Source organism: Leguminivora glycinivorella, chromosome 4, assembly GCF_023078275.1.
Source record: "Leguminivora glycinivorella isolate SPB_JAAS2020 chromosome 4, LegGlyc_1.1, whole genome shotgun sequence".
NCBI lineage: Eukaryota > Metazoa > Arthropoda > Insecta > Lepidoptera > Tortricidae > Leguminivora > Leguminivora glycinivorella.
The window spans coordinates 25,256,278-25,273,819 of NC_062974.1; positions in this window are offsets into that span (position 1 = coordinate 25,256,278).

The window sequence follows — 17,542 nt, forward strand, 5'->3', positions numbered from 1 at the left end:
CAGTATTCATACTTATCGCAATAAACCTACTTATATACATATAATAAATACATATTCCGAATAAAATAAAATATATATTAAACATAAATATATATTATACATACACATATATAATAATTTCGAACCAGTTACTTAGTTTTTGATCACCACTATGGTTATGATATGATTAGCTTCTTCAGGTAGGCGCCTATCAGAAAGGTGGACTAAAAACAGGTATCTTTAAAGGAGTGGAAAGTTTGAACTTTCCAAATTGGATAAAACACGGACATACTTACTTAATCAACATTTATTCATAGATACTAAAAAGTTTTTGACCCAGACAAAAGTCCCTCTTGTGTTTTTTTGCTTGAAGTATAACGTCGTGGCTTGCATGGACGACCGTCGCGCGACAGCGACGCGACGCGACGAAATCAAACCTTCGATCTCTATGGAAGTGTCTTAGGTAGGCGAAGTCGATGAGCTATCGATGATAGGCCATCCGATGCGATGCGACGGCGACTGTCGCCCACACAAGCCACAGGCCATCCGATGCGATGCGACGGCGACTGTCGCCCACACAAGCCACGGCGTAACGCCGTGTCTTGCGTGGGCGACGGTCGCGCGAACGTCGCGCGACCGTCGCCGTCGCGTCTCATGCTTCCATATCGATAAGGTTTGAGTTCGTATGCGTCGCATCGCCGTCGCGCGACCATCGCGCGACCGTCGTCCACGCAAGACACGGCGTAAGCAATTACTATAGACCATCGGCACCCCTAAAAATAGAGAGTTTAAATCGAACTCTGTGCAAGACAGTTTTTAACTCATAGGTATATAAATTGACGAATATTATGTTACAAGTATTGTCTTCATTTCTGTTATGTTATAAGCTTATAATAGATGTAATCTAACATTGTTGATCTGCAATCTTCAGATACCTTTGTCTCGCCGTCAGAAACTTGGTGTGCGGTTTCAATAACAGCTGCCATTACAATATCAAAGTGACTTTAGTTTGTCAAATATCAAAGTTTGTAGCCGCAATTGATCTTATCTGCTAGACCGAAATAAGATTCAAAGAGTTTTGAAACAATTTGAGGCAATTATTTTGTTGACACCTGGCTTATTAAGGGGACCGATTCGAAGATTCTAACGTGATGTTGAAGTCATATTGTTAACATTCACATATCGTCATCCTCCTTGCATTATCCCGGCATTTGCCACGGCTCATGGGAGTCTGGGGTCCGCTCTGACAACTAATTCCAAAATTTGGCATAAGCACTAGTTTTACGAAAGCGACTGCCTTTAAACCCGAAGGGTAATTAGGCCTTATTGGAATTAGTCCAGTTTCCTCACGATGTTGTCTTTCACCGAAAAGCGACTGGCAAATATCAAATGACATTTCGCACATAAATTCCGAAAAACTCATTGGTACGAGCCGGGATTCGAACCCGCGACCTCCGGATCGAAAGTCGCACGCTCTTACCGCTAGGCCACCAGCGCTTCTCAGCGATTGTTAACATTCACATTTGTCATTCATTATTGTTTTTGTTCGTGTTAGTACATTATATTTTCCCTAACATGTCTCCAAAACGCGATATATTAACGTGATTACATCCATAAAGTAAATATTTGAATACATGAAATAAAAGTGTAGAAACGGATTATATCGCGTATAATGAAATTAATGAATTTACAATTCAACCCGACGTTTTGAACACTTTACAGCATTCGTGGTCAACGGGGTCACCGGGGAAAAGTCGGGATGAATTGTAAATTCATTATACGCGATATAATCCGTTTTCATAGTTTTATTTCATGAGTAACTATCGCGGTAACCGAAAACAATATTTAACACATCTCACGAAAATTCAACGTCTATAATTTTTTCTTGCATTATATACCACGACCTTTTGCCACAGCTTTCACCTTTTCCTCACCAAAAAGCGAATCAATTGTCAGAGGGTGTTACAAGCCTTCATACCTACATACATACCTACTTTGAAAAATACCTATTATCTACATACTTTGAAAAAATCGACCGCCGAGAGTGACGTGAATTGTGAAACATGTGATTCAATGGCTCAGACACCTGCCACAATAGCAGAAGACGCTAGTTCCATTTCAGCTTTGGGCAACTATAGGAATCACTTACTTTTTCTAGAGGTAGTATAATTATTTTTTTCTCTTTACTACCAATTAATTCACAAAGCAGTCACGCGAACAAAGATAACACGACACTGATATTATCAGCATAAAAACGTATTCAGGCGGGCAAGCATATTCGTATTCATATTCATTTAAATAAATATTATAGGACATTCTTACACAGATTGACTGAGTCCCGCGGTAAGCTCAATGAGGCTTGTGTTGTGGCTACTTAGACAACGATATACATCACAATCACAATCACAAATCGTTTATTTGCCAAAAAATATCTACATAGGTACAGAACACACATATATACATACTTATAGAGGTATACATACAACCCAAATCAATATACATACAAAACATCCATGACTCAGGAACAAATATCTGATTCCATTCGAACCCAGGACCGCAGCTTATCAGGCAGGGTCACTACCAACTACGCCAGACCGGTCGTTAAATATTACATTACATTTATTTTGTGGGTTAACAATAGATCTTACAACTAGACATCAGTGGACATGGTAGTGTGATACAGTTTATCGCGTCCTTTTCGCTTTTTCTGTAAGTAAGTACGAAAGGGACGCCTACGATACGATAGACTATACGACGCTACCGTGCCCGCCAGATATATTGTAATGTGTAGATGTAACTAAACGCGATTGTAATATCAAAACCAGGTCCAAATTATAACGAATTGTTTAAACAGAATCGGTTTCAAAGAGCTTCAAACGTTCGGGGTAATTAATTTTGTTACGCGTAACTTATGTTTAGGTCTCAAGTTAGGTTTTATGTAAATATGGCTTACATTAAAATGAAACGTGAATATGCAAAATTAGGCATCATTTTGAATTAAAATTTTTTGTCATTAGACAGGGCACATTAAAGCTTAGGCTGTTAAAGTGTTTTATTGTGGTACATTGGTAATGATATACATACATACATAATGTTTTTCTACTCGTCGACTGTAATCTGTCAATTAGGACACCACAGACTAAACTATAAGTGCTAACTTTTCAGTGTTGGATACTCTATGGCAGCTCCAACTCAACTATAATAATCTCATTATAGTTGACTTTTAGTTAACTGTAATAATTTCAAAAATAGAACTTCATACAATTTCTATACTAATTTGCGATACCTGGCAAATTTGTCGGCATCTGAAACACATTTTTTTTATCTGTCGCGTTATCGGCCAATCAGAGACGGTTATTACAAACAATTGGTTGCTAGGTAATTCGATGTTGATACAATGGTGAACGACGCTATCAACATTAATTTTAACTTGCATGAATGATGATATTTCCGTCCATTGACGATGAAGATGATGACTCGTAGAAAAAGTATTGTATACAATAGTGATATAATTAAGCTTTTCACTCTCGTACCGTACTATTAGGCCACTCAGCAAAGCTTCGTGGCCTAAACACAATACTAATAGTATAAAGTAAAAAAATATATAAATGTGAACATTTAATACTGGGTAATAACTATAAAGTTAAAATAAACTCAAAGTTTATGTGAAAAACGCCGTAAAAAACAAAATTATGATACTAAATTTAAAGTACCTACTCATAAAGTCAAAATTTGATATTTAATCATAACTATAATAGTACTTCTAAACCGACACTTAATGTTAGCGTGAATAGGGATGACGACTACATTAAAAAAAAATGACATTCTGTTTAGTCCGTCAGTTAGATCGTCCAAAAATACTAAAGACATATTTTTCGCTTTTTCTAATTAATGAAAAAATACAAAGATATAGAGCATCAAAGTTCCGGAGTGGGTGCACGTGACGTCACTTCTAAGTAAAAATTGTATCTAGGCGTGACCCCACGCGAAACTTCAACGCACTGTACCGTCGTCATTATTCGTTTACGAGCTATAAAAAGTACCGCGGTTAAAAATACGTGTACGAGACTTTTATAGCACAACACAAGCCTTCTTGAGCTTACCGTGGGGCTCAGTCAATCTGTGTAAGAATGTCCTGTAATATTTATTATTTATTATTATATTTATTTATCTGACTTTTCATGTAACAAATTGTCAGTCACTTTGAGCGCCCATAGCCTTGATTTCTTCGGAAGTGCATTTTTCACCAGAATCACTCATAATTACTTATGTTTTTGCACAATAACGTCGAATTAAAACAAACTACACACCACCGAAATAGTTCAAATAGTTTCGTGATAAGTTTACAAATGTCAAACATACCATAGACAAGAGAAATAGAAAATAAGCCGGTTTTCAATTACGAAAAATGTGGTTGCGTTCAAGAATATTTAAATGTCGAATGTAAAATTATTGGATAAACTTATGATTTTTACCTTTGTTTTGCAATATCTAATATGTAAAACGCATTTAAGTTTATTTTTCATCTTGATTTAAATTATGAACCTAAATATTATATTATTTATTAAAAGTTACTTATTACTGTAAATGAAAACATACCTGATAAATGGAAGTTGAGCTTTTAAAAAAAAATAACAGAACTCCTATATTCATATGATTACTGCTAGCAGTAATCCTATGAACCTATAGACAAATAGACTTTCTCATCGTTACTCAAATGAACTTAATTTGGATACCGCTGACAATAATCTAATTGACAGATTTAAGTGCTGGAGTAGAAAAAATTCTTTGATAATCTAACTGACGGACTAATTAGTTTTTTTTAGTCGTCTCGCCTATTCTAAAATGTCCCTGTCCATATTTGACTAATAGCAATAAATTCTCGGCTTTTGGATAGGTACATATTTAAAGTCATATACGATAGTACTCTTTATTATAATACTGTGCATACGGGTTGAACGCGATGAAACATGATTTCGATGCAAAGCTACAGTACGTATCTCAACTAAAAGCAAATAGGTAAATTTACCTTAGTATTTAAACTCAAATTCATTTGCTGGTTTGACTTTAAAAAATCTAGTGGAGATCGGGGTTGGTTCCATAGAGGAATAAGTAAGAGTTGTAAATCCATACATCAGTAAATGCGGGTTTTTTGTATAGGCATAGTTAAGTGACATTTAGCGATAACACGCGTCAATCACGCGTCAAATAGCGTGAATTATCAGTACCACTACTCGATACTAGGTGGCAACTGTATCTCCGTCTGAAAAAATAATATTAGAATAGTTTACAACTTATTACAAGCAGAAGGTATTGAAAACAGAATACTGATCAATACTATTGTAATATTAGCTAAAAATTTGGTGATCATTAGACTTTTCGTTCGTCGCGACATCTATTGACAAGTAGCAGTACTGATAATTTACGCTAGTTGACGCGTGATTGACGCGTGATTGTCGCTAGATGTCACTTAACTATGCCTATACAAATAACCCGCATTTACTGATGTATGGAATTACAACTATTCCCTTAGGTACTTATTCCTCTATCCACTCAATTGCTCTAAAATTTTCAATGGCCTCTATTGTCAAGTAAAATAAAGGTGACAGCTGGTAACTAGAGCTACCAAAAGCAACTGGTTCTAAGTAAATGGTTAATAGAATTTGCTCAGTACGTACCTAAACATTAACGGGTTCAAGTAAATACTTTTCATTCAATTACAAACTGCATTGACGTATCTGTACCGTATCGGCTGTGCCCCCCTACCCCCTTGAATGGAAAGCAAATATTGTTCCGCCGGTTGCTAATGTGGTACGATACGCCCAAGCTCGGTGTTCCTGTCACTTGCAGAGCTAAGTGCTGAATAAACCAGTATTTTATGACAAAAAATTAACTTATAGGAAGTATGTAGCGGCGTAAACATGCGGCAAAAGTAACATGAGTCACGTTTTTATGGCATGTTCCATTTATTCACGTTGCAAGTTTATGTGATAGTCTATCTCTTAATAAGAGTTACTTTCCCGATATATGCATAGATCCTTTCATTTGCACCTGTAGTTCAAATAAACACTCAATGAAATCGTGACTTATGTTACTTTTACGTGGATTCACCCAGCGGGTAGTGACCCTGCCTGCTGAGCCGGGCTGCTGTCATGGGTTAGAATCCCGATAAGGGCAATTATTTGTGTGATGAGCACAGGTATTGGTTCATGGATGTTTTCTATGTATATAAATGTTTGTAAAAGTATTATATATATCGTTGTCTAAGTACCCACAACACAGGCCTTTTTGAGCTTAGGTATCGTGAGACTCATTTAACATTTATTCATTTCACTTAACGGGACTGGCTGAAACAGTATATACATAACACATTGTACATTTCTGTGAAAATATGCAGGTAAAATTTGAATGAGGTGGGTAGGTAGCTAGTAAAGAAACAGTAGGTATTTTTGTATCTACACCCTGTTTTTATTGAATTCCGTTAACTTTAAGGGAAGGTTCTTTAGATCAAATACAATATACAATTCATTTCTCTAAGAAACTAGCGTCTTAACTCTTACTGTTATCGAGTTATAAAAAAAATAAAGATAATTACTGAACACGTGTGCGACAGCCGTTACCAATTCCTAATGTTATTTGTTTTGACATCATGTGCCGTCAATCACTTGACACTAACTTGAATCTTATTCTTAAGGGTATCCCACACTAATAAATTCATTTATTATGTATGATATTTTTTTGCGAATTTAACTAAAAGTGATATACAGGATGGTTCCTGATAATGAACCTAGCTACGTGTCGAATTTAACGGAAAACAAAAAACACGGTGTATATAATTCATTTAAGGGGGTCATCATTACGATGGTTCCTTTAACAAAGTAACTCGCTCATACCAGGGGCAGCTCACTCCGCGATCCTTTTGCCGCGCTACAAGTACATGCCGGCGGCCGCGAGTTCGCGGCCCATTCACTGGCGACGACCTTCGCGCGGCGCATTAGAATTCAATGTCGTCTGCACGCGTGCGGTCCGTTTGTTAATGTAGGTAAGAATTTAGAATGGCGGCGTTTTGTGAACATCAAAGGAGTGAGCCTTCTGTACTTGTACTATTATAATTATATTCTGTGCTCATACTTCTAAGTTGTGGTAACATCGCTACATTTTAGCTACAGGACAGTTACATTTTAGCGTGTGACAGCCGTCCTCGTAAAAATGTATAAACGACGGGGTGTTATAAGTTTGACGTGTCTGTCTGTGTGTGTGTCTGTCTGTCTGTTTGTCTGTCTGTCTGTGTGTGTGTGTCTGTCTGTGGCATCGTAGCTCCCGAACGGATGAACCGATTTAGATTTAGTTTTTTTGTTTGAAAGCTGAGTTAGTCGGGAGTGTTCCTAGCCATGTTTCATGAAAATCGGTCTACTAAGTCGCGGTCGGGGGTTTTTTCAAAATTTTAATTTTGAGGTTAGGTTATTATACATATGAATATGAGGGAAGGCTTAATGCGTGGAATGGTTGTTTAATCCATATATTATATATTTGTACGTTAGTACTAAGCAGTGAGTTATTACAATATACAGTTACTACTACCCGAGCATATAATCCGGGATAATAATATGATCAATTAGTAATCATTAGCGTAAATGAAATGAAATGAAACTTTTTATTCGTAACATACAGTTATAAGTCAGGAAATATGTTACTTATTTTATACTTGTTACAATTTGTATATTTATATTGTTCCTAATTTATATAATATCATATAAGCGGTAAATTGAAAAAAAAATTGATAATTATAAAAAATATTTTCTTCGAGGCACGACAGTAGTCTATTTTTAAAAATTTGGGCGTATATCAGCAAATCATAATTATTTAAATCAACTGCAAAATTGCTTTTCCGAAATCCACACATTCAATGTACTGCGTGCACTTCGTAATTGTCATTGCTCACATCGTTAATATTTTTGAACTGTCATTGCCCTTACTTGCCAAGTGACTGTGATTCTTTGCTGGCAATCAAAGAGAATCGAGTATTATAGAGAGTTACTGTCAAAGTAAAATGTGTAATCACAGTGCATAGACGGCCACCTCTCGACACAAGCTTAAAACTTTTGAACCTCAGTTTTGACAATTTGGCCCATATTCTTAGCTTGATATGAGTTAAAATGTCGAATATTAATATTAGCGCCATCTAGCCGAGCGTTCCCCAAAGGTGTAACGCCATCTTGGCCGCCGTACCTTTTTCTCTATGGCTTTGAGGTACGTTTTTTTCTTAGACTTTATCCGTCTATACGGAGTTACATATGTCTTTGCTGGCAATAATTTTTAGAAAGTTTATTGACCAGTACAAATTGTAAAAAAAATAAAATCTAATTTAAAAAAAAGATGTTGGTTTGTCAAAAATTAAAGGAGATAGTACCTAGTGTTTTTTTTTCTGGTGACCAGAGGGCTGGTCAATATTTTACTCAGTGGATTAGCAATCAGCATTGCTATCTAGCTGGGAAATGCGGCCAGCCGTCTAGGCACCTTAGCTAACGAACAGGATCTGCGCCAATTTTTTTATTCCTAAGTTTTACGGTGCTCAAACCTGGTCTTTGACGAAAGCTCAGATGTCCAAACTCGGGGTTTGCCAGAGAGCTATGGAGCGCAGCATATAAGGCGTAAAATTAAGGGATCGGATCCGGAACACCACGCTGCGCTCTAAGACTCAAATAATAGACGTAGCTCGGAAAGCGGCTAAGTTGAAGTGGGACTGGGTTGGCCATGTCTGCCGAATGCCGGACGACTTGTGGGCCAAGATAACCACAGAGTGGGAGCCCCACGAGTCAAACCGGGGATCCGGCAGACCACACCGGCGATGGCGGGATAACCTGGACTCATTTTTGATTGGCTGGCCAGAAATAGCACTAGACAGAGAAGATTGGAAAAAGAGGGGGGAGGCCTTTGCCCAGCAGTGGGACACAGTGGGCTCTGAATAAATAAAATAAATAATAAGTTTTAAGTGTTTTAACGTAAATGTTTTATTATTAATGTTATTTTCTTTCATGAAAAGTTTAGAATATACATTAGACTCTGCTATTATGTTTACACATGTAACCTCGCACGTTTGTTTACTCTATCCACACGGTCTTAATTTCGATATCGAAACTATTCGAAAACCGCAAACCAATAATGCTTCGATATTTCAATATTGTACTTGCTTCAATATTGTACTAGACGATTAAGGTCATTGACCTCTAAGTCTCAAGAACGTCTTTTCAAATTTTCAAACTGACCAAAATGGTGTTTTAAAAAACCGGCCATGAGCGTGTCGGGCCCCGCTCAGTGTAGGGTTCCGTAGTTTTCCGTATTTTTCTCAAAAACTACTAAACCTATCAAGTTCAAAACAATTTTCCTAGAAGGTCTTTATAAAGTTCTACTCTTTTGTGTCCGTCCGTTTTTTCATAGTTTTTAAACATATGGTTCAAAAGTTAGAGGGTGGGGGACGCACTTTTTTTGATCTCTTCCAGTTAACCTTTGAGCATTTGAGGGAGAGTTTGAGACGGTAGACATCCACATAATACAAAAACTACAAAATAATAACAATACATTTTTCATTCCTTAGTCTAACACGCAGTATATATTAATAAATATATAAATAATCAATAAATATTTAATATATATAAAATATATATATATACTACTTACAAAACCGCATACAATCCCTGTCTCAGTTTTCGTCCGATAGCCACAGTTTCTTTAGATTCGCCTTCAGCGATGCGACCGATTGACACTGTCGAAGAGGAGGTGGTAAAGTATTCCACAGTTTGACCGAGTACACCGTAAACGAATTATTATATGACCGATGTTTGTGGGGTGGGATACCTAGAGTGAGATTCGCACTGGAACGAAGCCGGTGCCCACTGCCATCTGCCAAAAATGTAAAACGTTCTGAGAGATAAGGAGGGGACGATGGAGAAAACAAAACATTATAAAGAAGAGACAGAATATGGATGTCATCTATATATATAAAAATGAAATGCGTTTGTTAGTTACCTATAAACTCGAGAACGGCTGGACCGATTTACGTAATTTTGGTATTGAAATGTTTGTATTAGACCGCAGAAGGTTTAGGCAGTGTAAAAACACGTAAATATTGTGATGATAATTAGAAAACAGTGATTCTTTTTTCCCATACAAATTGTTCCTACCTGACATACCTGACAACTTGACAATGACGTGACGTTAATGACAGGTGCGTTCCAAACTTACATTAATGACGGATGTGTTCCAAACGCATTGTGATTTTATTAATCTTGGCAAAATAATGTGAAAATTAGTAATTATTCCGTTAAAGAAATAAGGAATGGCAAAATAATGTGAAAATTAGTAATTATTCCGTTAAAAAAATAAGGAATGGCAAAATAATGTGAAAATTAGTAATTATTCCGTTAAAGAAATAAGAAATAATACTAAATCGGAACGCACACGTCTGTTACAGCTATTTTAAGTAGTCTATGAAGTTGTCATTGTCAAATTGCTTGCCAGATTTATAAATTTTCTCTAATAGCTGTAACAGACGGTTAGATTTGGTTCGGGCCGGACCGGTCGGATTTGGTCCGCGTGCTCTACAGACGGCCGGATATGGTTCGGAGCGAATTAAATCCGCTGTCCGACTCGAACCAAATCTGACAGTTTGTTACAGCTATTAATTTTATACTTCACAAAAGTAGTGATGAACCGGTACCATCGCAAATAAATAGTTACATTCGCTCCGTGCAAAACTTAGGCGAAGGAAACCGAAACGATCACAATCCTCAAGATCTCTACACACATGGCGATCGGTTGCTCGATTAGAGTGAGATAGAGCGATAGAGTGAGGCAATACATGTTTGTCCTTCTCTACCTATTGCTCCATCTCACTCTAATCGTGCAACAAGTAGTTGATTAGGTGGATGTCACACTGGCTCCGATTCGCATCGCACAACCGGAGCCAGTGTATCATCCACCTTAATATGTAGCGTAGCGGCCAGGTAATGCGGCTAAAAAATATTGCTTGAAATGAAATGAATGAGAATGAGCTGTCATAACAGAAAAAAAATCTGTTAGACGTTGTCAACTGTTATTGCTGTGATTTGTATTTTGAGATAAAATAAAAATAGTATATTTTTAGGGTTCCGTAGTCAACTAGGAACCCTTATAGTTTCGCCATGTCTGTCTGTCCGTCCGTCCGTCCGTCCGTCCGTCCGTCCGTCCGTCCGTCCGCGGATAATCTCAGTAACCGTTAGCACTAGAAAGCTGAAATTTGGTACTAATATGTATATTAATCACGCCAACAAAGTGCAAAAATAAAAAATGGAAAAAAATGTTTTATTAGGGTACCCCCCTTACATGTAAAGTGGGGGCTGATATTTTTTTTCATTCCAACCCCAGCGTGTGATATATTGTTGGATAGGTATTTAAAAATGAATAAGGGTTTACTAAGATCGTTTTTTGATAATATTAATATTTTCGGAAATAATCGCTCCTAAAGGAAAAAAAGTGCGTCCCCCCCCCCCCCTCTAACTTTTGAACCATAAGTTTAAAAAATATGAAAAAAATCACAAAAATAGAACTTTATAAACAATTTCTAGGAAAATTGTTTTGAACTTGATAGGTTCAGTAGTTTTTGAGAAAAATACGGAAAACTACGGAACCCTACACTGAGCGTGGCCCGACACGCTCTTGGCCGGTTTTTTTTGTAGTTGGAATAAACTAGCTTAAATGGTGTATTTTAAATGAATGGTAAAAAAACTCCAAATTGATTTCAAAAGCAATTTAAAGTATTACAGTTAGTAACTAAAACAACGCAATAACCGGATGATTGCCACAAGAGGAAAAAGGTAAGTCATCTTATCTCTTCAATAGGTATGTGCATAGCCGGGCACCGTTAATCAAACATTTAACTTCGATAATCGTTAATCCGTTACTAAAAAAGTTAACTTCGTTAATCGTTAATGCGATACATTTCAACAAATTTAACGTAAGTTAAAGTTAATCGATAATCCGTTAACGCGTGACAAAAAAATATTTTTACTGTAGGTATATATTTAGTTGTATCAGTAATCCACTATAATGTATTATATTACTGTAAAAGCCCGAATTACAGCAAGCCTATTGAACTCTAGGCTACATGTGGAAGGCAGTGATTGCCTGAGCTACTGCCAAGAACTGTGTCAGGAGAGCTGCAAGATCACAGCAGGCGGAAGCCGGGTAGAAGCTAGGGAAGAGAATGTGGTCTTAAATTGGGCTCGAATTTGCTGCCCTGTCACTAGAACAGAACCACAGTATAATCTAGAACAGTTGCCATGGTAAAACTTAGGATTCATCGAATCAACGTTGGTAAAAGCGAACCCATGTGAACAACAATTCTTTAGGTAATATTTGGGCTTTTGGCGATCAAAACCGGTAAAAGCTGGGATTTACCGGTTAAATCCTAGGATTTTCCGTACTTCGGACTTTTACAGTAGCGTGTTTTTCGCGGCGCTGCCCTGCTAAATTATCGATTAACGGACTCGGAGAAATTTAACGGAAGTTAACGAGTCCGTTAACATTTTTTAGAGTTAACTTAAAAATTAATCCGTTAATCGAAATGTTAACTTCGTTAATTAACGATTAACGGATTAACGAGTTAATGCCCAGCTATGGGTATGTGTATATTAAATAGGTACGCTATAATGTAATTAATGATGTAGCTACTTAATTGTGTCAAGTAAAAATGGTCACTTTTTTGCCTTGCCCCACGTTTTGCGCCTCCAAGTATAAGGCGATACGAAGTACGCCGGGCAGCTAGTTCATTATAAATACCTATCCAACAATATATCACACGTTGGGGTTGGAATGAAAAAAAATCTGTCCCCACTTTACATGTAGGGTACCCTAACAAAACATTTTTTCCACTTTTTATTTTACCACTTTGTCGGCGTGATTGATATACATATTGGTACCAAATTTCAGCTTTCTAGTGCTAACGGTCACTGAGATTATCCGCGGACGGACGGACGGGCGGGCAGACATGGCGAAACTATAAGGGTTCCTAGTTGACTACGCTAATAAACGCGGACGCGGCAGACCTAGAAGGAGATGGAGGGAAGACTTAGACATCTTTCTAAAAAACTGGCCGGAAGAGGCACTAAAGCGGGAGTTATGGAGGTTAAGGGCAGAGGCTGCCCAACAGTGGGACACCATATAGGCTAGTAAAAAAAACCGGCCAAGTGCGAGTCGGACTCGCGCACCGAGGGTTCCGTACAAACCTGCAAGGTTTACAATTATTAAAAAAAAATATATTATGTGATGTAACTAAAAATTTATGGTTTTCGTAATTTTTCCTTTATCTATGCTATAAGACGTTGCTTCGTACCAAATTTCAAGATTCTAGTTCACGGGAAGTGTAGGTTTTGATTCCCTTGCAAGTGTCGAAAAGCATAAACGGCTGTATCTTTTGATTGCGTTCTTAGAAGTTTGATTTTTTCACAGCTTCAAGGGACAGTAGACTGAGTAATTGATATAAATTACCTCCACGCGTTCCTGAGAAAAAGGGTCTTGACAGACGGACGGACGGACGGACAGACGGACAACAAAGTGATCCTATAAGGGTTCCGTTTTTTCCTTTTGAGGTACGGAACCCTAAAAAAATTGACAATGAAGATTTATCTTTTTCAGTACAGATGGCCGGTGAAATTATTTTTTATGGAGCGTTTTTTAGGCACTAGTGCGAGAAGTGGTTCATTTCTTGACAGGTGGAAACTTTGGAGGGCTATTTGTTTCTGAAAACGTCGTACGATACACGTGCGAAAAGATAATTAGTAACTGATTAGTAAAGCGTGTCGATTGAAAATACTTTGGTCGTGTTTTCATTTATTGCCACCCGTTCTGAACTACCTCGTTTCCACACTTGTATCGTAATGTATTATTTTATATTCAATAAAAAGGGTTTCAGTTACGTATTGTACTAGACAGCCCTTAAAGTCAATGACCTCTCTAGAATATGACCTCCGCGGTCAAGTGTGCGGTGAACTTTGATCATAAACAACATTTTCGTTTAAAATTTAGCTTTAAATATTTTAGCGTTCTATAAAATTTGTGGTTTACTTTTGAGGTTATTTAAATTACCTTTTATGGAATTCTTGAACATATTTTAAATTACTTAACAGGGACACAGTTAAAGTGACTTTTAAAATGTTCAAATTAATAAAGAAACGATTTCTTTTATAAAATAGTTTTCTAGAACTTTAGTGGTCCCAAAATCAAGTTTAATCATACACGCGAAATATTCAAACGCAAAGATAATTTATTGTATTGTCAAATGAACTAAAGATGTAGGTCATGTTTTAGTTAGTGCATACAATCTTTTGTAATTGAACTATAGTTCTATATCTAGCAACCTTATTCAGTGTTACCGATGTTCCCAACAAATGTATTATATTGTCGTGTACTATTACTAAAATAAACCAGTACAGCATTAGTGGCTGAGGACATTGCCATGTACTCCGCTTCGGCCGTAGATAGGGCCACAGTCTGCTGCTTACGCGACGACCATGAAATTGCACCGCCCTGTAACATGAAGATGTAGCCCGTGCAGGATTTGCGGTCTACCACATCTGCAGCCCAATCAGCATCACAATATCCTGTCATATTCGAGACACCACTCTTGGTATAAGTTAGTCTGAGATCTTTAGTGCCTTGCAAGTATCTCAATAGTCTTTTGACTGCGGTCACATGGTCCGTCTTTGGTTCAGCATTGTACCGACTCAATGCATTGACTGCAAATGAGATATCGGGTCTCGTTGCTTGGGCTATGTAGAGAAGACAGCCAATGACTTGCCTGTATGGATACTTATGGTCTGGTTCTGCATCTTGGCTGAACTTGATAGCAGGCTCTATAGGCGTTTTTACAGCTTTGCACTCTGACATCCCAAATCTATCTAGTACCTCATTAATATACTTTTTCTGATCCAACATAACTGTATCTTCTTGCCTCGTAATGTTGAATCCTAGGCACTGACTAGCTTTTCCTAGATCTTTCATCTCAAAATGTTTCATCAACTTCTTCTTCAACATATCCTTGACATCTTGTTGAGAAGTAAAAATAAGTAGGTCATCGACCCATACTGCAATGAAAGTGTTCCTTTCTTCATTGAAATATACACATGGATCAGTCTTGGACTGCTGCATCCCTATATTTTGTAGTACATAATTTAGTTTCATGTTCCATAAGCGGCTGGCTTGCTTTAGGCCATATATTGACTTATGTAAACAGCACACTTGAGATCCTCGTACATATAGTTCTGGTTGTACCATGTAAATATCAGTGTCTATTTCTCCCTGTAGAAATGCAGAAACGGCATCCATCTGGTCTATATCCATGCTATATTTTGCCGCTAAGGCAAACAGAAAACATATAGTTGTATACCTCACTACTGGCGAGTAGATCTCCTCATAGTCTATCCCTTTCCTTTGAGCAAATCCTTTTATGACAAGTCTGGCCTTAAAACGTGTAACTTTTCCAGCTTGGTCAGTTTTGGTTTTGAACACCCATTTGGAGGGTAAGGCTTTCTTATTGGTTGGAAGTTCAGTCAAGCTCCATGTGTTGTTCTTCATTAAGGAGCTATACTCTTCGTCCATGGCCTTTTTCCATTCAGCAGCGTGTGGGGACGACATGGCTTCTTCTACTGACTGTGGATCAGATAAATTAGTAAATAAACAGAATAGACTATTTTCCTTTTGTCTTTTACGGGGCCTCAGATTCATTTTCGTATCTTGGGTTTGCGGCAAACTGGTTTTTACAGGGGGATAGTAGGTCTCATCAAGATCATCTGTATCAGTTTGATATTCAGTACTAGAGTCTTCACTGTTACTATCCTTAATAGGCTCTTTTGCCTTACCTTCGCTGCAAGGTGTACCGATGACCCTCATGGGACTCGATTGGTCTTCGGTGCCAGCTTTAGCGCTGTCGTTGCTGGTCCCTGGAATCTCCTTTTCCTCGGGAACAGTACTGGAGCTGACTGACGGCAGGTTTTCTTCATGGATGTCAACTGAAACAGTGTTTTCATAAATATATTGATAATTTTCATGAAAAATACAATCCCTGCTCTTTATGATTTTTCTACTGGTTGGATCTAGTAGCCGGTATCCTTTTGAGTCTTCACAGTATCCCACAAGTATTAACTTTATAGATTTCTTGTCCCATTTTTGTCTTTTCTGCTTGGGTATATGGACCATAGCCTCCGTGCCAAATATTCTAATATGGGACAAGTTAGGTTTACGCCCATACCACATTTCATAAGGAGTTCTACCTTCCAGGCTCCTAGACGGGGAGCGATTTGTGATATAGGCAGCTGTGGCTATGGCTTCGGCCCAATACCTTGGCTCTAATTTGGCATAAAATAGCATACACCTTGCCCGTTCCACGAGTGTGCGGTTTCCGCGTTCTGCCAATCCATTATGTTCAGCGGTGTAGGGTGTCGTGGTCTGATGGATGATACCATTACTACTTAAATATTTTTCAAAATTATTATTGCAGTACTCTTTGCCTCCATCGGTGCGAATCATCTTAATCTTTCTTTCAAGCTGTAGTTCAACTCTAGCCTTGAAATCTTTAAACACTTCTAAAATATTCAATTTATCTTTCAAAAAATACACATGAAACATACGAGTGTAGTCATCTACAAAAGTGATAAAATATTTCATACCTGAGACTGACAGGTGCTCCATTGGCCCACATAAGTCAGAATGTATCAGCTCGAGGGGCTGTTTGGCTCTGGAACCCACCTTGTTGAACGGCAGTCTTGTCTGTTTTCCTTCGGCACAGTGTGTACATCTGATACTGTCACTTTTTGTTTCAATAATCACACCTTCGGCAGCAGTAGGCAGCTTGTTGACATCTGATACATTTAAATGTGACATTCTTAAATGCCATAAAAAGGTATTATCAACGTTACCTCTGGCTGTGGTAAATTGAGCAGTTTCAATGGTATTTGCTGTATCTAGTAAATAGAGCCTGTTTATCTGCGTTCCTGAACAGATGATCTTCCCTTTTGCATCCAAAACATGGCACCCTTTTTCAAAAAATCTAACTTCATAACCATTCTTTGTAATACTGCTCACTGATATCAAATTGGAGGCAAGTCCAGGGGCATATAAGACGTCTTTCAACTGAAGAATCCCGCCTTTGCTTAACTTGACGTTAACACACCCGTTTCCTAATATAGGTAATGTTTCTTTGTTAGCCACAGTGATTGAATCAAATGGTGGCTTACTTAAGTTATACATTAAGTCCTTCCTTGCTGTCATGGTCTTCGAAGCTCCTGAGTCGATAAACCACTTATTACTATCTTCACCTCCCAATGATGCAGAAAACGCTGCCACAAAATTTGTACTATCTCCATTCTTATGCTGTTTGTGTGTTGTTTTCTTAGGATTCTTGCAGAACTTAGCATAATGGCCATGCTTATTGCAGCTGTAACATCTAGGACCCTTCGGTTTGCTAGGTTGGTCCTGTTTAGTCTTCTTAAAGTTTGTGTACAAGGCAGCGCCTGAGTCTGTAGATTTAATT